Below are 26,519 nucleotides of genomic sequence, written 5' to 3'. Positions count from 1 at the left end.
TATCTCCTCTGTCAATCCGACCTGGTACGGATCCCACACTGATGAGCAATACTCAAGTATAGGTCGAACGAGTGTTTTGTAAGCCACCTCCTTTGTTGATGGACTACATTTTCTAAGGACTCTCCCAATGAATCTCAACCTGGCACCCGCCTTACCAACAATTAATTTTATATGATCATTCCACTTCAAACCGTTCTGTACGCATACTCCCAGATATTTTACAGAAGTAACTGCTACCAGTGTTTGTTCCGCTATCATATAATCATACAATAAAGGATCCTTCTTTCTATGTATTCGCAATGCATTACATTTGTCTATGTTAAGGGTCAGTTGCCACTCCCTGCACCAAATGCCTATCCGCTGCAGATCTTCCTGCATTTCGCTGCAATTTTCTAATGCTGCAACTTCTCTGTATACTACAGCATCATCCGCGAAAAGCCGCATGGAACTTCCGACACTATCTACTTCATCTGATGGTGAGCCTTCATTGGCTGGAAAACATGCTCATGGTTGAAAAAATGTTTAAAAAAAGCGACTGGTTGTATATTTACTGCCATATAAATCGCCAATTTAAATTACAGCTGCAGTTCGTCATCCACAACGAAAAAAAAAGACAAAAACTGCTGTTTTTGCATTCTATAGTATCTAAAGACACGTGCCATCCGTCCATTTTCGATAGTACCATTAATCCTAGAATGAGATTTTCACTCTGCAGCGGAGTGTGCGCTGATATGAAACTTCCTGGCAGATTAAAACTGTGTGCCCGACCGAGACTCGAACTCGGGACCTTTGCCTTTCGCGGGCAAGTGCTCTACCATCTCAGCTACCGAAGCACGACTCGCGCCCGGTACTCACAGCTTTACTTCTGCCAGTACCTCGTCTCCTACCTTCCAAACTTTACAGAAGCTCTCCTGCGAACCTTGCAGAACTAGCACTCCTGAAAGAAAGGATATTGCGGAGATATGGCTTAGCCACAGCCTGGGAGATGTTTCCAGAATGAGATTTTCACTCTGCAGCGGAGTGTGCGCTGATATGAAACTTCCTGGCAGATTAAAACTGTGTGCCCGACCGAGACTCGAACTCGGGACCTTTGCCTTTCGCGGGCAAGTGCTCTACCATCTGAGCTACCGAAGCACGACTCGCGCCCGGTACTCACAGCTTTACTTCTGCCAGTACCTCGTCTCCTACCTTCCAAACTTTACAGAAGCTCTCCTGCGAACCTTGCAGAACTAGCACTCCTGAAAGAAAGGATATTGCGGAGACATGGCTTAGCCACAGCCTGGGGGATGTTTCCAGAATGAGATTTTCACTCTGCAGCGGAGTGTGCGTTGATATGAAACTTCCTGGCAGATTAAAACTGTGTGCCCGACCGAGACTCGAACTCGGGACCTTTGCCTCTCGCGGGCAAGTGCTCTACCATCTGAGCCACCGAAGCACGAATCACGCCCGGTACTCACAGCTTTGCTTCTGCCAGTACCTCGTCTCCTACCTTCCAAACTTTACAGAAGCTCTCCTTTCTTTCAGGAGTACTAGTTCTACAAGGTTCGCAGGAGAGCTTCTGTAAAGTTTGGAAGGTAGGAGACGAGGTACTGGCAAAAGTAAAGCTGTGAGTACCGGGCGTGAGTCATGCTTCGGTAGCTCAGATGGTAGAGCACTTGCCCGCGAAAGGCAAAGGTCCTGAGTTCGAGTTTCGGTCGGGCACACAGTTTTAATCTGCCAGGAAGTTTCACCATTAATTCTGTCATACATACTGTTCATCTGGTATTTAAAATAATGTTTTTATACTTAATAAACGTGTATTAATGGTATGATTTTCACGCGGTTCTGCGTAAGTGCAAAGTGTCATGTAACAGTGAATATGATACGTTTCACACAATTTTCTACTAACGTAAAAAAGATTTTTTCAATGTTAAGAATGTATTAATTTTTTCAACATTGTTTCTGGCAGCCTTGAACAATTTTTTAAAAAATAGTGTTTTAAAATAAGTGCGGAATGACGGATTAAAACGCTGGTTAAAGCATAGTTAGCTGTTGTTACAAGCGTTTCGCATTAACTGAAAGGCAATTTTTCTGTTTGTTTCAATATATACGAGGATGGTTGCTAATGACCTGAAATCGGTTATCATCTAGTTGTAACCACATTGTGTTGCGACAAGACCAGTATAATACCTAACAGCCAGATAGGTGCAGCTATACGCACTTACCCACTGAGTACGGCGCACAGCCCAACTCTTGTACCTCTGGTGCAATCTGGAATAAAAGAAGAGATACGTCTTTTAATGCTATACAACAGAGAATTCTTTCTGAGAAATTACAGGGGCCCGCATCTCGTGGTCTTGCGGTAGCGTTCTCGCTTCCCACACCCGGGTTCCCGGGTTCGATTCCCGGCGGGGTCAGGGATTTTCTCTGCCTCGTGATGGCTGGGTGTTGTGTGATGTCCTTAGGTTAGTTGGGTTTAAGTAGTTCTAAGTTCTAGGGGACTGATGACCATAGATGTTAAGTCCCATAGTGCTCAGAGCCATTTTTTTTTTTTGAAATTACAGGGAAACTGAGAATATGAAAACACGTCCAGTGGAAAACAGGACTACCCGGTAGAATGGAAACATACTAGACCACATGTGATCTTTTCCCGTATAGTATGAACACATGGCCCTACGAGGTTGTTGACTGATGATACACATGGATTTTCAGCTATACATGAGTAAACTGCCTCTATAAAATTACAGTCAGCAAACTAAGTTTATACTCTCTACTCACGCGAGACCAAAAAAAATCTAGACGAGTTCTTTGGCAGAAACTGTACGCATTGCATTTTGTGTCAATTACGCGATTACACTGTTTGCTAAATCGTTTAGAATAGTACGTACCGTGTCTTCGACAACGACACTTCTGTCATTTTCGAACCGAATTTTTTTAATTTCCTGCAATGTTTTGTGTCAGATCACTCTCATATTTAGCTCTTGGATGCTTAACGGTGGTCTTCTAGAACCGGCTACATTTCATTTCCACGAGAAATTCTCTATAAATTTGTTTATTTTAGTTGCTGTCCTGTATACTCCTAGGAAATACAGTTGATTTTCTTCGGAAGGAACATTGTTTGTTTCAAGGCAAAATAATCACTTTATTTTATGAATCTTGTAATCCTTCACGCATAATGCATGACAGGAGACTTTAAGACGCCTTGGCTAACCAGGCGTCTTTCCGATACTTGATTTATCTTTTACCTGAAAGAAGTGTTCAAGTAGCTCGAGTATTGCTACCGTAAAGCGGGATGACTTTGAACATTTTAAATTCATTTTTGTAAATTAAACAGAAACTACTGAAAATATTGACATGAAACGTTTTGAGATGTTGCAAGAGGTGTTAATGAATACTATAAAGCAGATTGTACATTTTTATCCCCTATGTCTATTTTTATTTTTCATTTTTCAGTGTTCAATTTCAGCCCATGGATCCGGGTCACTTTGAACATGGAAACATTTGCCTGTTCTGTGGGAGTCATGTCAATTACTGTTAAATGACACCCCTATCATATGAAACAGCATGATATTTTGTATGTAAATATAGTTTTCAAAGTAACTTACTTAGAAAAATTTGAGTGTTTTTTATGAGTTTTCTTTAATCACTTGAAACTGTTCTTATGATTACAGCTTAACTTTGCTAATAATGAGAATGGGTGCTGAGCTAGTTATGAAATAAGAAAATTATTTAAAAACAGAGCTTTCCAAAACAGTCTGTATGACTTTAATAAAAGAAATGACAGAAAAGTTATCACATTTCAAAGAAATACATCTGTAAACACTCTACAGGAAAGGAAATTGCCACGAAAGAGTTTACGCTCTAGCAGATGCCATAGACATCAAATTTAAACTCAAAATGGAGCCTTCTCCTTCTATCTACCTTAGAATCAGGTAGTATCCTACAAATGTCATCTTTCTCAAAATCTGACACATTGGGAACATTAGGTCACACAAAAAAACTTCATCTAAATTCCACCTTGGAATGCCATTTCCTCAGAAGTGTTATTCCATCATCAGTAATAACATGTCCAACACTATTTTACACGTTTATTTGAAGGAAACTTCACTAAAACATGTTTTCTATGGAGTTGATGTGTCAAAGAATAGGGAAAGCTCTCTTCAAATCACCCCTCGAAAGACAAGCCTTCATATTTTATTTTTTTACGTCACCAAAGAATAAATCTAACATTTTATGCATTCTGTAAATGTTCACTCAAGTGTTAAACTTGCCTAAAAAAACTCATTTCAAACTCTAAACTCAAAAATGCTTCTAATAATAGGCAAATATTTTTGCAGCTGTGAAGGAACTTACATGTCCAGAAAATTATTTTATTTTCTGGCTTTGGTATACAATGTTATTTCATATCGACTGTCATGTCATCGGAAACTCTTGATTGTTGATAATATTTAACGCTCTGGCCTTAGTTCCATATTTACACACTAAAGAGCAGCATTTATTTTTAAAAGACGCTAAATTGCTGTTCAAAGTCACCTCGCCGTTCAAAGTCACCCCGCTTTAGGGTAACAATTATTAGTTTCGCTCAGTTACACTCTTTGTTCAGAGGTCAGAAATACTGTAAAAGATACGTATAAGTACTGAATTGAAGGTAAGTCTGCTTCTCATTGTTCCCATTCAGATGAACATAAGTTTCGTATCATAAACAGAATTGATATGTATGACACTTTTAATCGTTATTTAGGACATAAGTACTATACTACCTGTAAGAGACAGAAGAACATCAAAAAGCTGAAGTAACCAAAACTATCAATCAACTGTTAATGAAGATTTCTTTGATCAAGGAAAGATTCAGTGCTGCTGGTTGTCAGGATTATTAACCCACTCCTTCTAGCACCCAAGTTGTGAAGAATAAGACGACACAGAGTACAGAATTGCTGGTTTCCTTAGTGATCATTATGGAACCCAATACAGTGTATGCCAACAGTGAGCAGAATACAGGTGTATAATGTCACGAAAATTCCACCTGGCCCAGTAAAAGATACTGTAACCAAACGAAAAGAAAAATCCACTCGAAATGAAGAGTTCCACATCCAGGGAACTTTTATAATCACCATTTTCGTCCGAAAGACAATTTTATGGTTATGTGTTGTGTGGCCAAAAAGAACAAATGCGTTACAATGCTAAGTCTCTGTAACAAAGCACCACTGTAGATTAGGAACGTAACAAGTGAGAGAAAGTTTGGCTACAAGATACTATATACACTTGAAAGGGATAGTCAAGAGGATCGTATTTCATCTTACGGACAAACTATTGAATGTATTAGCAAGAAATGATTTGTGGTTATTTCTGCAGTAACATCTGAACTACATGCAAGGCAGATATGATAAAAGCAGAACTTTTCTCATATGGAGAACGTTGCGAAATTACTCGGCAACAGACGAAAATTGAGGAAACTGAAAGATCACCAAAACGCAGATGCTCCATATGCCCAAATCTAGTAGACAGGAAGGTGGTCAAACATTCTGCAAATGCACAAATGATATATGCAAAGAACGTAGTGAAATTATTTCTGCAGAGTGTTATTTTTAATGAGCAAATATTCTGGCATGGATCAGTAAAACTGACAGTTAATCGACTGTGGAAAGTTATATTGTAATATATAACATTGTATTTCATATCATAATAAAACAAATTTCACACTATCATATTTAATACCTTCTTTTTCATTTTGTGTCCCCAACCAGTTCAAAATTTGATAATATTTCTTTCAATGCCAATATTTAGTATTTGTTTTAAGCTAATGGTCTCACAGACCCCTCTCGTGGATTTTTGTCAGTCCAGCCACTCTTGCATCCAAGGGTTAAAAAAGCAGTGGACTCAGAACAGAGCAATATTGAACCGCCCCTCCACCCTCCACCCTCCCCCACCCTGCCTTCACCACTTTACAGTCTACCTGACAGAAAACAATCTGTTTCCGTTTATAGCCAGATAACCTCCTGCTTCCTATTTTCTAGATATGAATAAATGAACATCGACCTTTTATCCCATCCCAAAGAAAGCAGGTGTTGACAGATGTGAAAATTACTGAACTATCAGTTTAATAAGTCACAGCTGCAAAATACTAACGCCAATTCTTTACAGACGGATGGAAAAACTGGTAGAAGCCGACCTCGGGGAAGATCAGTTTGGATTCCGTAGAAATGTTGGAACGCGTGAGGCAATACTGACCCTACGACTTATCTTAGAAGACAGATCAAGGAAAGGCAAACTTACGTTTCTAGCATTTGTAGACTCAGAGAAAGCTTTTGACAATGTTGACCGGAATACTCTCTTTCAAATTCTAAAGGTGGCAGGGGTAAAATACAGCGAGCGAATGGCTATTTACAATTTGTACAGAAACCAGATGGCAGTTATAAGAGTCGAGGGACATGAAAGGGAGGCAGTGGTTGGGAAGGGAGTAAGACAGGGTTGTAGCCTCTCCCCGATGTTATTCAATCTGTATATTGAGCAAGCAGTAAAGGAAATAAAAGAAAAATTCGGAGTAGGTATTAAAATCCATGGAGAATAAATAAAAACTTTGAGGTTCGCCGATGACATTGTAATTCTGTCAGAGACAGCAAAGAACTTGGAAGAGTAGTTGAACGGAATTGACAGTGTCTTGAAAGCAGGATATAAGATGAACATCAACAAAAGCAAAACGAGAATAATAGAATGTAGTCGCATTAAGTCGGGTGATGTAAAGGGTATTAGATTAGGAAATGAGAGGCTTAAAGTAGTATAGGAGTTTTGCTATTTGGGAAGGAAAATATCTGATGATGGTCGAAGTAGAGAGGATATAAAATGTAGACTGGCAATGGCAAGGAAAACGTTTCCGAAGAAGAGAAATTTGTTAACATCGAGTATTGATTTAAGTGTCAGGAAGTCGTTTCTGAAAGTATTTGTATGAAGTGTAGCCATGTATGGAAGTGAAACATGGACGATAAGTAGTTTGGACAAGAAGAGAACAGAAGCTTTCGAAATGTGGTGCTACAGAAGATAGCTGAAGATCAGATGGGTAGATCACATAACTAATGAGGAGGTATTGAATAGAATTGGGGAGAAGAGGAGTTTGTGGCACAACTTGAGTAGAAGAAGGGATCGGTTGGTAGGACATGTTCTGAGGCATCAAGAGATCACCAGTTTAGTACTGGAGGGCAGCGTGGAGGTTACAAATTGTAGAGGGAGACCAAGAGATGAATACACTAAGCAGATTCAGAAGGATGTAGGTTGCAGTAGGTACTGGGAGATGAAGAGGCTTGCACAGGATAGAGTAGCATGGAGAGCTGCATCAAACGAGTCTCAGGACTGAAGACCACAACAACAACAACATGTTTCCGTAGTTACCTTTAGTGGACGGTGCGACAGGAAACAGGCTGTGATCTCAATCGCAACAGTCACCACACCCACTGGCTCAGTTCCCTGGCCACCTCTATCCATACGGTCGCAACAGCTTCTTCGTGATCCGAAGCGCGAACTGCGGATGCTGTCCGTTTGCGTGGCTGTTGGAGGACGCATAAAAGGAATCTGCGCGCGGCCTTTATTTAAAACCGTGCCGGAAGCTTCCAGAGACGGTTCCGAGAAAAGAGCTGGAGCGACGCCGCCGTCAGAGGACCCCTAGTGCCGCTCTGGAGTCCCTCCGCTTCCGCCGAGCTGTGTCCAGTCGTTATCGCCACACACGTGGCTCCACTGTTTCCCTGGAAAGCGGGGGTGGCCGGAAGCAGAGGGCGTGCCCGAAATTCACTCACGTCAGACATTCTGCCACTTTGCCCAATGCCGCCCCCTGCGACATTCTTTTTACGGTTCTCTACCTCGGTCGGTAAAAATACACTGAAGCGCCAAAGAAACTGGTATAGGCATGCGTATCCAAATACAGAGGTATGTAAACAGGCAGAATACCCCGCTGTGGTCGGCAATGCATATACAGTGTGTTACAAAAAGGTACGGCCAAACTTTCAGCAAACATTCCTCACACACAAATGAAGAAAAGATGTTATGTGGACATGTGTGCCGGCCGCGGTGGCCGTGCGGTTCTAGGCGCTCCAGTCCGGAGCCGCGCTGCTGCTACGGTCGCAGGTTCGAATCCTGCCTCGGGCATGGATGTGTGTGATGTCCTTAGGTTAGGTAGGTTTAAGTAGTTCTAAGTTCTAGGGGACTGATGACCACAGCAGTTGAGTCCCATAGTGCTCAGAGCCATTTGAACCATTTTCGACATGTGTCCGGAAACGCTTAATTTCCATGTTAGAGCTCATTTTATTCTCGTCAGTACGTACTGTACTTCCTCGATTCACCGCCTTTTGGCCCAATTGAAGGAAGGTAATGTTGACTTCGGTGCTTGTGTTGACATGCGACTCATTTCTCTACAGTACTAGCATCAAGCACATCAGTACGTACCATCAACAGGTTAGTGTTCATCACGAACGTGGTTTTGCAGTCAGTGCAATGTTTACAAATGCGGAGTTGGCAGATGCCCATTTGATGTATGGATTAGCACGGGGCAATAGCCGTGGCGCGGTACGTTTGTATCGAGACAGATTTCCAGAACGAAGGTGTCCCGACAGGAAGACGTTCGAAGCAATTGATCGGCGTCTAAGGGAGCACGGAACATTCCAGCCTATGACACGCGACTGGGGAAGACCTAGAACGAAGAGGACACCTGAAATGGACGACGCAATTCTTCGTGCAGTTGACGATAACCCTAATGTCAGCGTCAGAGAAGTTGCTGCTGTACAAGGTAACGTTGACCACGTCACTGTATGGAGAGTGCTACGAGAGAACCAGTTGTTTCCGTACCGTGTACAGCGTGGTTCAAAATGGTTCAAATGGCTCTGAGCACTATGGGACTTAACCTCTGGGGTCATCAGTCCCCTAGAACTTAGAACTACTTAAACCTAACTAACCTAAGGACATCACACACATCCATGCCCGAAGCAGGATTCGAACCTGCGACCGTAGCAGTCGCGCGGTTCCGGACTGAAGCGCCTAGAACCGCATGGCCACAACGGCCGGCTGTACAGCGTGTGCAGGCACTATCAGCAACTGATTGGCTCCACGGGTACACTTCTGCAAATGGTTAATCTGACAATGTGTCAATCCTCATTTCAGTGCAAATGTTCTCTTTACGGGTGAGGCTTCATTCCAACGTGATCAAATTGTAAATTTTCACAATCAACATGTGTGGGCTGACGAGAATCCGCACGCAATTGTGCAATCACGTCATCAACACAGATTTTCTGTGAACGTTTGGGCAGGCGTTGTTGGCGATGTCTCGATTGGACCCCATGTTCTTCCACCTACGCTCAATGGAGCACGTTGTTATGATTTCATACGGGATACTCTACCTGTGCTGCTAGGCCTTCACAAGTACGACACAACATGTGGCTCATGCACAATTGCACAATGGAGCTCCTGCACATTTCAGTCGAAGTGTTCGTACGCTTCTCAACAACAGATACGGTGACCGATGGATTGGTAGAGGCGGACCAATTCCATGACCTCCACGCTCTCCTGACCTCAACCCTCTCGACTTTCATTTATGGGGACATTTGAAAGCTCTTGTGTACGCGACCCCGGTACCAAATGTAGAGACTCTTCGTGCTCGTATTGTGGACCGGCTGTGATAACAATACGCCATTCTCCAGGGCTGCATCAGCGCATCAGGGATTCCATGCGACGGAGGGTGGATGCATGTATCCTCGCTAACGGAGGACATTTTGAACATTTGCTGTAACAAAGTGTTTGAAGTCACGCTGGTACGTTCTGTTGCTGTGTGTTTCCATTCCATGATTAATGTGATCTGAAGAGAAGTAATAAAATGAGCTCTAACATGGAAAGTAAGCGTTTCCGGACACATGTTCAAATAACATATTTTCTTTCTTTGTATGTGAGGAATGTTTCCTGAATTTTTGGCCGTACCTTTTTGTAACACCGTGTATAAGACAACAAGTGTCTGGCGCAGTTATTAGATAGATTACTGCTAATACAGAGGCAGGTGGTCAAGACTTAAGTGAGTTTGAACGTGGTGTTGTAGTCGGCGTCCGAGCGATGGGACACGGCATCTCCGAGATAGCGATGAAGACAGGATTTTCACGTACGACCACTTCACGACTGTACCGTGAGTATCAGGAATCCGGTAAAACATCAAATCTCCACTATCGCTGCGGCCGGAAACAGATCCTGCAAGAATGGGACCAACGACCACTGAAGAGAATCGTTCAACGTGACAGAAGTGCAACCGTTCCGCAAATTGCTGCAGATTTCAATGTTTGACCGTCAACAAGTGTCAGCGTTGCGAACCATTCAACGAAACATCGCCGATATGGGGTTTCGGAGCCGAGGGCCCACTCGTGTATCCTTGGTGACTGCAAGGCACAAACCTTTACGCCTCGCCTGCTCCCGTCAACACCGACATTGGACTGATGATCACTGGAAACATGTTGCTTGGTCGGACGAGCATCGTCCATCTTATTTTTAGACGTTTGTAATCTCTCTTTCATTTGACAAACTGCCTATTGGCTTCTGTCTCGGGTTCTTCGGCCGATGTTCATCTAATGCACGAGTGGCTGGCATTGTCAAAGCTTCACCCTCCATTGCCGGTGGTGAACTGGAGCCGAGCTCGCGGCCGCTGACTATATGTACCTGGCGCGCCAACGTCCGAGGGCTTCTCCGCGGTCATTTCCGGTGCGGTTCTCCTCTTGCTACCTGCGACGGTCGTTCGCTGCAGTACGGGAAGCCAGGATCCGTTTACCTTAAGGCTTTCCTCTTTCTTGTTCAAACTGTTCACGTGTTTTTGTATTTCTACAGCTTCTCTGAACAAGCGCGTGTGATAGTGCTTCTCTACAGCCAGAACTTCCGTGTCGACGAATTTTACTACGTGGTCGGTTTCATTCAGTGCGTGCTCTGCCACGGCCGATTTCTCCACCTGCCCCAACCTGCAATGTCGCTTATGCTCTTTGATCCTGGTGTTAGTGGATCGTCCAGTCATTCCGACATAAGCTTTTCCGCATGTGCAAGGTATACGGTATATTCCGTAAAGACGGAGCTGTTGCATAAAGACGATTTTCAAACCGATAAGAAAGATCAAAGAGTGTCTTAGATCGGCAAAGAAGAAAAGAGACCCACTTGCAATGTCGGGAATATACCGTATACCTTGCACATGCGGAAAAGTTTATGTCGGAATGACTGGACGATCCATTAACACCAGGATCAAAGAGCATAAGCACCATTGCAGGTTGGGGCAGGTGGAGAAATCGGCCGTGGCAGAGCACGCACTGAATGAGACCGACCACGTAATAAAATTCGCCGACAAGGAAATTCTGGCTGTAGAGAAGCACTATACACGCGCTTGTTCAGAAAAGCTGTAGGAATCCAAAAACACGCGAACAGTTTGAACAAGAAAGAGGAAAGCGTTAAGGTAAACGCATCCTGGCTTCCCGTACTGCAGCGAACGACCGTCGCAGGTAGCAAGAGGAGAAACGCACCGGAAATGACCGCGGAGAAGCCCTCGGACGTTGGCGCGCCAGGTACATATAGTCTGCGGCCGCGAGCTCGCCTCCAGTTCACCACCGGCAATGGAGGCTGAAGCTTTGACAATGCCAGCCACTTGTGCTGGCGAAACGTCAGAAAAATCATTAGATGAACGTCGGCCGAAGAACCCGAGACAGAAGCCAATAGGCAGTTTGTCAACAAGTGGCCACGAAAGCCTTAACAATTTTGTCTCTTTCATTTGCTACATTTTAATATTTTCTGCTTTCATCAATTAAATTCAGTACCTCCTGTGATATCTAAGGATTCTACTAGGCTTCGTCTTTTTACCTGTTTTATCCTCTGCTCCCTTCACTATATCACCTCTTAAATTTGTCCATTTGTCTTTTCCTGAATTCCTTCCCCCGGTTCTAGTGAATCGTTGCCTAATGCTCCCTCTGAAATCTCAACAGTATCTCGTTCTTTCAAGCTATCCAGGCTCCATCTTCTTAATTTGACGATTACTTCCATTTTCGTCTATATAACCAAAAAATTGTGGTCAGAGTCCGCACCTGCCCCTGGAAATGTCTTACCATTTAATATCTGGTTCACAAATGTCTTATCTTTACATAAACGGCCTGCAACTTTCCAGTGACTCCACGTCTCTTTCACATGTGCAACCTTCTTTTATGTCTCAAACTAGGTGCTGGCTACCATTAAATTATGCTCTGTGCAAAATTCCACCAGGCGGCTTGGTCTTTTATTTCTTTCCCCTCAGTCCAATCGCCTACTTGTCTTGTCTTGCTTTGCCTACTATCGAATTCCAGTCGCCCATCACACTTAAATCTTCGTTTCCCTTAACTATCTGAATAATTTCTTTTATCTCATCATGCATTTCTTCCCTTGCTTCCCTTTCATGCCCGTCGACTCTTATAACTGCCATCTTGTTTCTGCACCAATTGTAAACAGCCTTTCGCTCCCTGCATTTTAGCCCTGCTACGTTCAGGATTTCAGTGAGAGTATTCCAGTCAAAACTTTCTCGTAAGTCTACAAACCTAAGATAAGTCGTAGAGTCAGTATTGCCTCGAATATCCCTATGTTTATCCGGAATCAGCTGCGGAGCTATTTGGAATGTAAAGTTGTACTACTGTGGTCACCTGTATGCGGAAGTGTTCTGCAGTTCTGTCCAGTTGTAGCCACACATGTCTGCAGAGACGGCAATACTGTTATTGTGCCATGTGTACAGTTACGTGGCTTCTTAAGTTAGAGCCATCTGTTACACATATTGCTCTAACTTCTACGACTTGAAAGACTTGCGTTGAAACTGATCAAATGAGAGAGCCCGGCGAGAGAACTGCAATACTTATTTACTTATATTGGTAAGGTCAGCAGGTGGCGTTGGTCAGCAGATTTTAGTGTTTAGTAATTAACCCTTCAGTCTTTTTTTTTTTTTGTCGCACTGTCCCAGGTGCAGTCTGGCAGACCGCAATATTTAAATAGCCATAAAAATTACATTAAGCAGTTTCAGTGAAACAGTTCCCTTTAATATGAAATGTTGCATTAATATCACAAAGGAAGACGAAGTAAATATTCCAGAATTCGAATGAAGAACAGCTGCCAACATGAGTAACGTAGAAGTTAATATCCTCGGAGTTATGAAGCAACTTAAATCACATAATAAAAGCAAGTCTTCTGGACCAGACTGTAAACCAATTAGGTTCATTTCAGAGTATGCTGATACATTAACTCCATACTTGACAATCATATACAACAGTTCGCTAGACGAAAGATCTGTACCCAAAGACTGTTGCACAGGTTACACCAATATTTAAGAAAGGTAGTAGGATTAATCCACTTAATTACAGGCTCATATCATTAACATCGATATGCAGCAGGATTCTGGAACATATATCGTGTTCTTCACACATAGTCAACATGGGTTTAGAAAACATCGTTCTTGTGAAACACAACTTGGTCTTTATTCACATGAAGTGTTGAGTGCTATTGACAAGGAATTTCAGATCGATTCCATATTTCTGGGTTTCCCGAAGGCTTTTGACACTGTATCACTCAACCGGCTTATAGTGAAATTGCGTGTTTATGGAATATCGTCTCAGTTATGTGACACGATTTGTTATATCCTGTCAAAGAGGTCACAGTTCGTAGTAACTGAGCCGGCCGGTGTGGCCGTGCGGTTCTAGGCGCTTCAGTCTGGAACTGCGTGACCGCTACGGTCGCAGGTTCGAATCCTGCCTCGGGCATGGATGTGTGTGATGTTAGGTTAGTTAGGTTTAAGTAGTTCTAAGTTCTAGGGGACTGATAACCACAGATGTTAAGTCCCATAGTGCTCAGAGCCATTTGAACCATTTGAACCGTAGTAACTGACGGAAAGTCATCGAGTAAAACAGAAGTGATTTCTGGCGTTCCCCACGATTTGAGAGACAATCTGAGCAGTCGTCTTAGGTTGTTTGCAGATGACGCTTTCGTTTATCGACTAATAAAATCACCAGAAGATCAAAACAAATTGCAAAACGATTTAGAAAAGATATCTGAATAGTGCGAAAATTGGCAGTTGAACCTAAATAACGAAAAGTGTGAGGTCATCCATATAAGTGCAACAGGAATCCTTTAAACTTCGGTTACACGATAAATCAGTCAAATATAAAGGCCATAAATTCAACTAAACAGCTAGGAATTATAATTACGAACAACTTAAATTGGAAGGATCACATAGAAAATGTTGTGGGGAAGGCTGACCAAAGAGTGCCTTTTATTGGGATGGCACTTACAAAGTATAGCCGGTCTACTAAGGAGACTGCCTACACTACACTTGTCCGTCCTCTTTTAGAATACTGCTGCACGGTGTGGGATCCTTACCAGAATGGACTGACTGAGTACATCGAAAAAGTTCAAAGAAGGGCAGCACGTTTTGTAGTATCGCGAAATATGGGAGAGAGAGTCACTGAAATGATGCACGATTTGGGCTGGACATCATTAAAGGAAATGCGTTTTTCGTTACGACGAAATCCCAATCACCAATTTTCTCCTCCAAATGCGAAAATATTTTTTTTGACACCGACCTACATAGGGAGAAACGATCACCGCGATAAAATAAGGGAAATCAGAGCTCGTACGGAAGGATATAGGTAGGTGTTCTTTCTTTCCGCGCGCTATACGAGATTGGAGTAATAGAGAATTGTGAAGGTGGTTTGATGAACCCTCTGCCAGGCACTTACATGTGATTTGCAGAGTATCCATGTAGATGAAGACACAAAAACATATTCAAATAAATTTTAAAATTTATTTTTACGAAAAAACGCATTTAAACAAATAACTGCACAAAATGAACGTAACGTCACATGATAATGTTAATGCTATGACTACTCAACCACCCTGCAATCTAAATTTTACTTTTCGCTATATTTTTATTGTTTATCATACATGTAATAATAAAAACATGAAATATTCAAAAAATGAAAATTACACTAGCAATTTTCAGGTTTTTAGTTTTCTTCTCAGAGGTTTTCTTTGCACTGGTTGGAAATTTTTTGTAGAGAAATCAAGCTAGATTGGCTTCCTGCAATAGTGATAAATATAATACGTCTCTCTTGGACCGCAGGTAGAGCAGTTTTTGCGTTTTTCCAATCGTTCTACAATGACCTCCACTCTTGGTTGTGCTACACCCAAAACACAGTGAATGGATACACGAAGTTCACGGGCTATTTGACAGCCGTGGACTCGCTTTTTATCTGTGGTGTCACCCACGAGTTTACAAACTTCTTTAAAAAATTGGTGCTGATCACCTGAGTATCGTTTTTGTGGAAACTGTGAAGGACAAACGCATTCACCCCACTTATGTGCAACATGCCTCAAAACATGCCATTGGTCATTGCTGGAAGAGGCTTCGACGACCAGGTACATTTGTTTCAACTAAACATATTTTTGCAGAACCTTTAGCTAAAGATTCAGCCTCTTCAATTCTGTCTTCATCACGTTGATCACTCGTTTCATTCAAACATTTCATAACAAATTCGTCTTCACTTCTGCACTGCTCCTGTTCTGAACTACGTCCACTTTTTGTTTCGTTGTCACTATCTAATGCGACATCACTTCCAAAACTGCCCTCAAACCATTTTAAAACAGCATCCTCAAAGTGTGGCTCCGTAACATGAAAAGCAGATGATGACTTGGCCACTGACTCCGTAACGAAAAGTCCCAGTTGCGGTCTCATAGACTGCTAGCAGGAAAGAAGCAGTAATAGTATAGGTTCAGGTCACATTGAAGTGGCTACTGACAAAAAAATTACTGCAACTTCGGTAAAGAACAACTAGATAACGCTGTAATCTCCTATCTCACGCCTACGCATTAGCAACAGAGTAACAATAAACGCCGGCCACGGTGGTCGAGCGGTTCTAGGCGCTTCAGTCAGGAACCGCGTGACTGCTATGGTCGCAGGTTCGAATCCTGCCTCGGGCATGGATGTGTGTGATGTCCTTAGGTTAAGTAGGTTTAAGTAGTTCTAAGTTCTAGGGGACTGATGACTTCAGATGTTAAGTCCCATAGTGCTCAGAGCCATTTTTGAACAATAAACCCTAGCGGTCTGTGAGACCGCACCTAGGTTGACAACTTATATGCCAAACAGAATAGAACACTTAAATTTAATCAAGTTTCTTTGAATTTTGGCCATGGAATTACTTTAATATCTTCACTCAGTTGGGTATGACACTATACTGGCTGGCGGATGATATTTTTTTTTTCGTTTATGTACGTTACGGCGATTCAGGGAACAGTTGCATAAACTGTCGCTGTTGGTAGATGTTTCCGGCGCAATTTGTGAGAACAATTTTGCAGCTAGGAATGAAACCATAAAGCTGCGACAATGCTTCATCTCAGCTCTTTACGTGCTGCGTGCCGGCGTTTGTTACTGCATCGCTACCATAGGACGACAAATGACTCACGCCGTCAAAGTCAATATAGTACCTAAGATGGCGTTAAGGTAGACATTACAACTGAAGAGATGGTGGTGACGATACTACTGTGCCGTGTGGAACAAAAGTAATCCCTGTCAGTAACAGAAAATGACGCAGAGGACAATAGCACAGCATGTCTGACATCACTGCTGTACTTCTGTGGAATTCTGCTTCTGTCGTACCAGGCGCAGTAAAGCGACACGTATCGCTGTCTGTTTCGCTGTCTTCTTGCTTTTGACTGCGCCAATTACGTGACGACAGTCTCGCAAGCTGGCGAAGTCTCGCAACCGACGTAAACTGCGGCCGTTTCACCGTCTTCACTCTTAAAGGTGCAATTTAGCACGACTCCTAAACGGATTTCAGCACCTTGTTAAACCCCTGTCACCGACGTCTTCGGGATAAATGTGCGGCTCCACGTAATACAGAAATGGCTGGAACGTAGGAGGAATAATGACGCTGAATAAAGTATGTGACGTTCTTCTTAACTTAGTTTACCGCATTTTGAACCGGAATACCATCGACAAAATTTAGGAGTTTTTCAGCTATATTTTCTGAGTATTTTGGTATAAGGAACCAATGATCTTCGATGGCTTTTAGTGGAGTAATTTTGTTCCGTTTTATTTACTGCCCGCATTAACCGTTGTATCTGTGTTGCAATGAAAATATCTGGGACAGGTGCCTTGTTTTCGAAACAAAATTGTTCCACTCACTCACGGTACTTTGTGTTGATGGTAGTGATGCACACTTTACTCTTCGGCCTGAAGTTTGTATTCAGTATTGTTCCGTTCTGTTTAGGGTTTGTTTTTCCGGCAAGGTAGCTGTACGCTAACAGTCACACGCAGCGTTATGGATAGGTTTACTGATGAATGGTTGACCGATATGCGCATCGTAATTCACTGAATTACGGATAGAAAAAACGGTCCCGTTGAAACCGAAACCGGTATTTTAGTTCTGAATAACTGGTACTTTTCGGTATCTTTTTGGTCTCGGTTATAACAGGTGACTTTTATTTTTTACTAATAACCAAGTAACACAAAAAGTCGAAACATCAATTATCCATAGCAGTAGTGCTCTTTTTTTCGTTTCCAAATAAACCTTGAAAGGTGGCTACACTGAGCCACAGCGCCAAAAATCGCGCCAGAGAGTATTGTTCCGCCGCCTCCACTGGCAGTGATTATTGAGACGTAGCGGCAGGCAGTGCTTGCCGAGAAGTTGTGGTGAACACTGTCGTGAAGTCAGAGTGAGATGTGGTAGTGGAGAGTGTTGTTCCACGTTTTATGCAGTGGTTTGATGGGAGAGATAGCAGATGTTATTCCAATGGAGATATTGTAATGGTCAGAGTGCTTTTCGTCAATATATATGAAGGTAATAAATATTATGTTGTTTATTTATTTGTGTGTCCTGAAAAATGTGTCATTACAGGTTCAGTCAACAAAGCATCTGGCTTGTGTTCTTGTATTAGAGTGTAATTTTGGTTTTCTTGCACAATTATGGTATTTGTAATTTTCTTTTATCACGTCAGTATAATTGCTATTTAAAAATTCTTGTCTTGTTGAAGAAGAACCGTGCCAGATGTGCGTTGAGTCATACTACCACATACAGAACAGCTACACTTGTGCTTTGTTGGTTTCGTAGGTTTTATAGTTGCTGGGGACTTAATTAATTAACTGTGTTAACGAAAATTTTCTTACATTCTTTGTTGTCATTCTAAGCAGTCAGATTGCGTAATCATTTACAAAACATACAAAAATCGTCACTATATGAAAATTACACACAATGACACTTTATCACCAACAATATCAATCACACGAAATGCTTCCTTCAAACACGATTAACGAACAATAGAAGAATGACAATCACCAAATCTACACATGCAAAATAGACTACAATTACTAAACTACAAATTACTACAACAATACTAGTCTACTATTTTTGCAATCAGAAGAATTCCAAGGGACGATCCGAAGCAGCGGTCGCCACGTGCATGGGGGCTCAATTAAAATAAATATGAATGCAAATATTTGTTAGTAGCTGTATGTCCGATTACGCAAGTCTCGTAAACGGCTGGCCCTGACTAGTTTTAGTACGCAATCTGACTGCTTAGAATGACAACAAAGAATGTAAGAAAATTTTCGTTAACACAGTTAATTAATTAAGTCCCCAGCAACTATAAAACCTACGAAACCAACAAAGCACAAGTGTAGCTGTTCTGTATGTGGTAGTATAACTCAACGCACATCTGGCACGGTTCTTCTTCAACAAGACAAGAATTTTTAAATAGCAATTATACTGACGTGATAAAAGAAAATTACAAATACCATAATTGTGCAAGAAAACCAAAATTACACTCTAATACAAGAACACAAGCCAGATGCTTTGTTGACTGAACCTGTAATGACACATTATTCAGGACACACAAATAAATAAACAACATAATATTTATTACCTTCATATATATTGACGAAAAGCACTCTGACCATTACAATATCTCCATTGGAATAACATCTGCTATCTCTCCCATCAAACCACTGCATAAAACATGGAACAACACTCTCCACTACCACATCTCACTCTGACTTCACGACAAACAGTGTCCACCACAACTTCTCGGCAAGGACTGCCTGCCGCTACCTCTCAATAAGCACTGCCAGTGGAGGCGGCGGAACAATACTCTCTGGCGCGATTTTTGGCGCTGTGGCTCAGTGTAGCCACCTTTCAACCTCTGTTAAAAGACGAGTAATTTTTATTCGTAAAATTTGCAATGGTCTGAAATATTGCGTTATTACAGAGAATGGGAAAAGCAATGAGTGCTATTTTAATGACAATTTCGACAGAAACGAGCGACGCAATTTCTGTGTTGAATCGTTAATGTGAGGGTCCGATGGATACAGCAAACTGGCAGTGGTGCAACAAACCCAGAGCACAAAATCGGTACAGCATTGCAGGGACAGTGATGTAACGAGTGACAATTATTGAACTGTATGAAATAAAATCGTGATACTTTTGAACCGGCCGCTCGGGATTAGCCGAGCGGTCTCAGGCGCTGCAGTCATGGACTGTGGGACTGTGCGGCTGGTCCCGGCGGAGGTTCGAGTCCTCCCTCGGGCATGGCTGTGTGTGTGTTTGTCCTTAGGATAATTTAGGTTAAGTAGTGTGTAAGCTTAGGGACTGATGACCTTAGCAGTTAAGTCCCATAAGATTTCACACGCATTTGAACTTTTTTTTTTGAACGGTTTGCGTTGGAAATTTCAAACTGCTCGGTTGATCGCGGGCATGATGCGAATTAGTGTGCGTTGTATGGTTTGGTTTAGCGACGAAGCCCACTTTCATCTGCTACATCTACATTTATACTCCGCAAGCCACCCAACGGTGAGTGGCGGAGGGCACTTTATGTGCCACTGTCATTACCTGCCGGCCGTTGTGGGCGAGCGGTTCTAGGCGCTTCAGTTCGGAACCGCGCGGCTGCTATGGTCGCAGGTTCGAATCCTGCCTCGGTCATAGATGTGTGTGATGTCCTTAGGTTAGTTAGGTTTAAGTAGTTCTAAGTTCTAGGGGACTGCTGACCTCAGATGTTAAGTTCCATAGTGCTCAGAGCCATTTGTCATTACCACGAAAAGTTTCTTCGCCTTCAAGAGGTGACTGTGTGGTGTGCAATGTCCAGTCACGGAATAACCGGGGCGATATTGCTTGATGGCACCGTGACTGCCGAATGGTACCTGAAGGTTTTTGAAGATGGTTTCATTCCCATTAACCAAAGGGACCCAGATTTCGACACGATGTGGTTCATGCAAGACCCATCGAAGCAGGAGAGTGTCTGATGTCCTGAAGGGCACTTTGGGGGCCGCTTTCTGGCTCTGGGTATCCAGAGGCCATTGGCATGGATGACCGGCATATTGTGCGGATCTGATCACGTGCGACTCCTTTTTGTGGGGCTATATTAAAGACAAGCTGTATAGCAATAACCCCAAAAGCATTGCTGAGCTGAAAACAGCCATTCAGGAGGTCATCGACAGCATCGATGTTCCGACACCACAGCGGGTCATGCAGAATTTCGCTATTCGCTTGCGCCACATTATCGCCAATGATGGCAGGCATATCGAACATGGCATAATCTAAAGCCGAATATCTGTAGTGACGATAACATGTTGAATAAGGTATGTGCACTCCGTAGTTTGTAACTAATTTAAGTTTTTTTCATATAAACTGCTGGCCATTAAAATTGCTACACCACGAAGATGACGTGCTAGAGACGAGAAAGTTAACCGACAGGAACAAGATGCTGTGATATGCAAATGATTAGCTTTTCAGACCATTCACACAAGGTTGGCGCCGGTGGCGACACCTACAACGTGCTGACATGAGGAAAGTTTCCAACCGATTTTTCATACACAAGCAGCAGTTTACTGGCGCAGCCTGGTGTAACGTCGTTGTGATGCCTCGTGTAAGGAGGAGAAATGCGTACCATCACGTTCCCGACTTTGATAAAGGTCGGATTGTAGCCTATCGCGATTGCGGTTTATCGCATCGCGACATTGCTGCTCGCGTTGGTCGACATCCAATGACTGTTAGCAGAATATGGAATCGGTGGGTTCAAGAGGGTAATACGGAACGCCGTGCTGGATCCCAACGGCCTCGTATCACTAGCAGTCGAGATGACAGGCATCTTATGCGCGTGTCTGTAACGGATCGTGCAGCCACGTCTCGATCCCTGATTCAACAGATGGGGACGTTTGCAAGACAACAACCATCTGCACGAACAGTTCGACGACGTTTGGAGCAGCAGGAACTATCAGCTCGGAGACCGTGGCTGCGGTTACCCTTGACGCTGCATCACAGACAGGAGCGCCTGCGTTGGTGTACTCGACGACGAACCTGGGTGCACGAATGGCGAACCGTCATTTTTTCGGATGAATCCAGGTTCTGTTTACAGCACCATGATGGTCGCATCCGTGTTTGGCGACATCGCGGTGAACGCACATTGGAAGCGTGTATTCGTCATATCACCCGGCCTGATGGTACGGGGTGCCATTGGTTACACGTCTCGGTCACCTCTTGTTCGCATTGACGGCACTCTGAGGAGTGGATGTTACATTTCAGATGTGTTACGACCCGTGGCTCTACACTTCATTCGATCCCTGCGAAACCCTACATTTCAGAAGGATAATGCACGACAGCATGTTGCGGGTCCTGTACGGGCCTTTCTGGATACAGAAAATGTTCGACTGCTGCCCTGGCCAGCACATTCTCCAGATCTCTCACCAATTGAAAAAGCCTGGACAATGGTGGCCTAGCAACTGGCTCGTCACAATACGCTAGTCACTACTCTTGATGAACTGTGGTATCGTGTTGAAACTGCACGGGCAGCTGTACCTGTACACGCCATCCAAGCTCTGTTTGACTCAATGCCCAAGCGTATCAAGACCGATATTACGGCCAGAGGTGGTTGTTCTGGGTACTGATTTCTCTGGATCTATGCACCCAAATTGCGTGAAAATGTAATCACATGTCAGTACTAGTATAATATATGTGTCCAATGAATACCCGTTTATCATCTGCATTTCTTCTTGGTGTAGCAATTTTAATGGCCAGTAGTGTAGTTCAATAATTGTCATCTTGTACCTTTTACCATGCGGCGTGGCCTATTAAACGGTACGCGTGTACATGCAGTGGGCAACACTTTCCCCATCTGGTCTATATGGCAATTTCTCGCTGTCGTTGTCGGACATCAGTTGCATTACAGAGTGGCGACATCCCTAGGCAGCAAGTATTTTGCAAATTGTGCTGTATCAATGAAGTACAATGTTCCATTTGCTTTAACGGATTAAAAACCGGGAGTAGCCAAAACATAATTCGCGACATCGTAATAATGAGATAACTTAAAACTTATCAATTATTTCATAGCTTACAATAAAAATAGAAAGTAGTTGATCTGCTGCCTGTGTCTACGTAATACGTCTTTATCTGCATGTAGCTCTTGACGAAGGACAATTTAGCTCGAAAGATATTCTTTAACTTCGGTTTTTATCCTGTAGCACTGAATATTCGTAACGTCCAAGTAGTCGTACTGTCTTCAACTACAGCATGATTTTTGAGTAGAGTTTCAAAAAATTTGAACTAATAGGAGAAGGCGACGTTCTTTTCGAGAAACACTATGGAGAAAATTTAGAGAACCGGCATGAGAAGCCGACTGCAGAACGATCCTACTGACACCAACATACTGGATGATCAAAAAGTCAGTATAAATTTGAAAACTGAATAAATCACGGAATAATGTAGATAGAGAGGTACAAATTGACACGCATGCTTGGAATGACATGGGGTTTTATTAGAACCAAAAAAATACAAAAGTTCAAAAAATGTCCGACAGATGGCGCTTCATCTGATCAGAATAGCTATAATTAGCATAACAAAGTAAGACAAAGCAAATATCATGTTCTTTACAGGAAATGAATGCTCAATATGTCCACCATCATTCCTCAACAATAGCTGTAGTCGAGGAATAATGTTGTGAACAGCACTGTAAAGCATGTCCGGAGTAATGGTGAGGCATTGGCGTCGGATGTTGTCTTTCAGCATCCCTAGATATGTCGGTCGATCACGATACACTTGCGACTTCAGGTAACCCCAAAGGCAATAATCGCACGGAATGAGGTCTGGGGACCTGGGAGGCGAAGCATGAGGAAAGTGGCGGCTGAGCACACGATCATCACCAAACGACGCGCGCTAGAGATCTTTCACGTGTCTAGCAATATGGGGTGGAGCGCCATCCTGCATAAACGTCGTACGTTCCAGCAGGTGTTTATCAGCCAGGCTGGGGATGATGCGATTCTGTAACATATCGGCGTACCTGTCACCCGTCACGGTAGCAGCTACAAAACCAGAATCACGCATGTCCTCGAAGAAGAAAGGCCAGATAACGGTAGATGTGGTAAATCCAACCCATACCGTGACTTTCTCGTTGTGCAATGGAGATTCCACGACAGTTCTAGGATTTTCGGTAGCCCAAATTGTGCAGTTGTGGACTTTCACAGACCCTCGGAGCGTGAAATGAGCTTCGTCGGTCCACAACACGTTACTCAACCAATCGTCATCTTCCGCCATCTTTTGAAACGCCCACACCGCAAATGCCCTCCACTTCACTAAATCGCCAGGTAACAGTTCATGATGCCGATGGATTTTGTACGGATAGCATCGGAGGGTACGCCTAAGTGCCAACCAAACAGTAGTTTATGGAATGCCGATGTGACGTGCGACTGCACGAGCGCTGACTTCCCCGTGCATAGACGAACCCGCTACAGTCTCCATTTCTTCCTGAACTGTCTCAGAGCAGCATTACGCCTTGTGCTCGGTCGGCCACTACGGGGTCTATTGTCTAAACAACCTGTGGCTTCGAACTTCGAAATCATTCCCGCCACAGCTGCATTTGTCAACGGACCTTTACCTGTTCCAATCCCCTTCCTAGGGGATAGGGAGATAGGATCGTAACGCTAAACTAGCACATTCCCCATTCTGATAATACAGCTTCACTAAAAGCGCCTTTACAGGTAACGTCAACATGCTGCGACTGCTGGCGCATCTGATTCTCTCTCTCATTACAGCTCCTTTTATACACGATTGTCATGCGCAGTCAGTGACGTTTTGCTGTCCAGCGCCATCTGTCGGACATTTTGTGACCTTTGATTTTTTTGGGTTCTAATACAACCTCATGTCATTTCAAGCATGTGTGTCAATTTTTTCTTCTCTATTTACATTGTTCCGTGGTTTATTAAGTTTTCAAATTTATACTGACTTTCTGATCACCCGGTACTTCGCGCTTAGGGACCACGGAGATAAGACACTTGAAACTAGGATTCATACTGAGGCGTATAGACAGTCCTTTTTTCTTCGCTCTAATTGAGAGTGGAACATGAAAGGAAATAACAAGCAGTGGTACAGGGTACCCTCCGCCACGCACCGTACGGTGGCTTGCGGAGTATCTGTGTAGATGGAGATGTAGAACTGGGGTACCCACACAAACCACTGAATGTAGCTGCAAAGCGGTACCATTGTACGACAAAGTTCCGGAGATATGGCGCCGTAAACATTTGATTGCGTAGAAAAGTAACTTTTCTTAAAGTGGAGCGCAAATTACCCAGTGGTTAATAATGTGAGCACTTAGGGGCTTCCAGCAGACTTTAAACGTAATGGCAAACCTTTTCTAACCTTGTCGTTAGTCTGTGAGTGAGTAATCCGAAAGCAGTAAAAACCATGTTAATTAGGATTTAGCGCCTTCAGCCATAAAATCTTTACACGTTTAACGTCAAATATGTAACGCACTAACTCATCTGGAAAGTGGTCAGACGTTTCAAGCTAGGAATTGGATTCTTTAAAGAACTGAGACGGAGAGTTACTGTTGTTTAGCTGCTGTTTGAGTAATACATCTTTCAGCTCCTAGCACCTCTGGTACCAGGATAATAGTTTTGTTGAACTCTTTCTCATACAACCTGCATACTATGTGAGGCACTACCGTCGTGTTTGTACGCCCCCATAGCTGAGTCGTTAGCGCGGCTGACAGACATGCGGGGGACCCGGATTCGATTCCTGATACTGCCAGTGGTTTTCCCTCTGTGGGAGGACTGAAACGAAGTACACTGTCTCGTGAGGCCTACTGAGGACTGTGCCATCCCAGTTTAGTTCTTGTATGAGCCGCTGCGATAAAATAGAAAACGATGTCGTGCTGTGAAAAAATACTACTGGCCATTAAAATTGCTACAACACGAAGATGACATGCGACAGACGCAAAATTTAACCGACAGGAACAAGATGCTGTGATATGCAAATGATTCACTTTTCAGAGCATTCACACAAGGTTGGCGCCCGTGGCACCTACAACGTGCTCAGACGAGAAAAGTTTCCAACCGATTTCTCATACACAAAGAGCAGTTGACCGGCGTTGCCTGGTGAAACGTTGTTGTGATGCTTCGTGTAAGGAGGAGAAATGCGTACCATCACGTTTCCGACTCTGATGAAGGTCGAATTGTAGCCTATCGCGATTGCGGTTTATCGTATCGCGACGTTGCTGCTCGCGTTGGTCGAGGTCCAATGACTGTTAGCAGAATATGGAATCGGTGGGTTCAGGAGGGTAACACGGAACGCCGTGCTGGATCCCAACGGCCTCGTATCACTAACAGTCGAGATGACAGGCATCTTATGCGCGTGTCTGTAACGGATCGTGCAGCCACGTCTCGATCCCTGAGTCAACAGATGGGGACCTTTGCTAGACAACAACCATCTGCACGAACATTTCGACGACGTTTGCAGCAGCACGGACTATCAGCTCGGAGACTATGGCTGCGGTTACCCTTGACGCGGCATCACAGACAGGAGCGCCTGCGATGGTGTACTCAACGACGAACCTGGGTGCACGAATGGCAAAACGTCATTTTTTCGGATGAATCCAGGTTCTGTTTACAGCATCACGATGGTCGCATCCGTGTTTGGCGACATCGTGGTGAACGCGTGTATTCGTCATCGCCATACCGGGGTGATGGTATGGGGTGCCATTACTTACACGTCTCGGTCACCTCTTGTTCGCATTGACGGCACTCTGAACAGTGGACGTTACATCTCAGATGTGTTACGTCCCGTGGCTCTACCCTTCATTCGATCCCTGCGAAACCCTACATTTCAGCAGGATAATGCACGACCGGATGTTGAAGGTCCTCTACGGGCCTTTCTGGATACAGAAAATGTTCGACTGCTGTCTTGGCCAGTACATTCTCCAGATCTCTCACCAACTGAAAACGTCTGGTCAATGGTGGCCGAGAAACTGGCCCGTCACAATACGCCAGTCACTACTCTTGATGAACTGTGGTATCGTGTTGAAGCTGCATGGGCAGCTGTACCTGTACACGCCATCCAAGCTCTGTTTGACTCAATGCCCAGGCGTATCAAGACCGTTATTACGGCCAGAGGTGGTTGTTCTGGGTACTGATTTCTCAAGATCTATGCACCCAAATTGCGTACAAATGTAATCACAAGTCGGTTCTAGTATAATATATTTGTCCAACGAATACCCGTTCATCATCTGCA

The 26,519-nt window shown here is 43.5% G+C and overlaps 1 protein-coding gene across 1 annotated transcript in view; it reads right to left on the bottom strand.

Annotated features, from left to right (window-relative positions):
• The window catches only part of LOC126159397 (peroxidase-like), a 356,870-nt gene that overhangs the window by 117,473 nt on the left and 212,878 nt on the right, over positions 1-26,519 (bottom strand). The window contains exon 4 of the mRNA XM_049916512.1: positions 2,205-2,250. The gene's annotated coding sequence lies outside the window, so the exon portion shown is untranslated. The remainder of the gene's footprint in view (positions 1-2,204; positions 2,251-26,519) is intronic.

Source organism: Schistocerca cancellata, unplaced genomic scaffold (assembly GCF_023864275.1).
Source record: "Schistocerca cancellata isolate TAMUIC-IGC-003103 unplaced genomic scaffold, iqSchCanc2.1 HiC_scaffold_1132, whole genome shotgun sequence".
Taxonomy (NCBI): Eukaryota; Metazoa; Arthropoda; class Insecta; order Orthoptera; family Acrididae; genus Schistocerca; species Schistocerca cancellata.
This window is presented reverse-complemented; position numbering and strand designations above follow the sequence as displayed.